Consider the following 1,401-nt stretch of genomic DNA (forward strand, 5'->3'; position numbering starts at 1 on the left):
GTTTGGAAAGTGTTACACACACAGCATCGCTGAGCTTAAAAAAATAAATAAATAAATCAGTCCCTAGACCTACAAAGCCAAGGACTGGATCATATGTGTGGTTGGAGAACTCTGTGAAGTGCTGCCTGGGTGGTCAAGTGCGTTCCTTCTTTTTTATATTTCCTATTTGCAACACGAGACTTTTCACTGATGCTTTTAACAAATGGTTTGGGGTATTCACAGACCACGAAAACTATTCAAGAATTGTCAGTTTTTATAAGGGACCTCAAACCAGTTAGAGGACAAAAAAGTCACTCAAAAGTCAAACCTACCTCTTTTATTCTATCACCATAGTATATTTTTATCAACTTAAAATAAATTGAGATGAATTTTCCCAGCTAAAGCAGTTTGCCATTAGAAACAGTCAACATTTCTCAAGTCTCTGGTAAAATACAAAGTGCATTAAGTAAATTTAAATAAACCAATCAGAAAAATATAACAAGCAGGAAAAGAAGGGATTTTTCTCTGACTCTGAATGAGAGGAGACAGAGTTGTTACAAAGGAGCTTTGAGAACATTATACAGAGACAACTAGAGATAAACATCAATCTGAAATTCTAATACAGCAACATCGATTAATCATGAGTGAGAGGACTTAATTCTCAAATAGAGCTGGCAAATGATAAGTGAACAGAGGCTTCACTGATAACTGAGTAAGTGAAGAAAGCGTGCTTCTTTGGGAGATCTGGTTCTGATCTGCGCCATGTCAAAGTGCAAGTTATAAAGGAAATGTGATGAAACTCAACTAAATGCTATCACGAGCTTTGGATACAAATCAAATCTTTTAACTACAAATTTGATTAAGATGAATCTACAGATAGGTACAAAAATATTTACTTGTAATCCTAAAAACACATTAACTATCACCAACATTAAAGGAGGAAAAAACGTTTAGATACTAGGTATATAGCTGGTTATCTATATGGAACATTCTTAGAATTCTCAACTTTTCTAGAAAACAAAACTTAAAATCTTTTTACGAGATTTCAAACTTCTTTAAGAAGTCTATGCTATTTACTTTGGAGAAGACTCAAAAGCAAGATATCTGATTTCTTCTAACACTGCTGAAATCCTTAACAATCCACTAATCTATATCTTACTAATACAGAAATACATATAACAAGAATTTTTCACAACAAACTTCCTCAACTATACCTGTAACCTAGTTTCATTTGTCTTACTTCTTTCTTTTAAAACTCTTCACTTAGTTTTTATTTTTCTTATTTCTCTGCTGTACTCATTTTTATGTCACCAAAAGATCATTACTTGATACTAAAAAAAAATACTAGAGTGCTTCTAAGTTATATTCATGATTCAATCTCATCCTCTTTAAATATCCTTTCCTCAGTATAGCCAATCTCCT

The sequence above is a fragment of the Propithecus coquereli genome, unplaced genomic scaffold (assembly GCF_000956105.1).
Source record: "Propithecus coquereli isolate 6110/MARCELLA unplaced genomic scaffold, Pcoq_1.0 Scaffold34, whole genome shotgun sequence".
Lineage (NCBI taxonomy): Eukaryota > Metazoa > Chordata > Mammalia > Primates > Indriidae > Propithecus > Propithecus coquereli.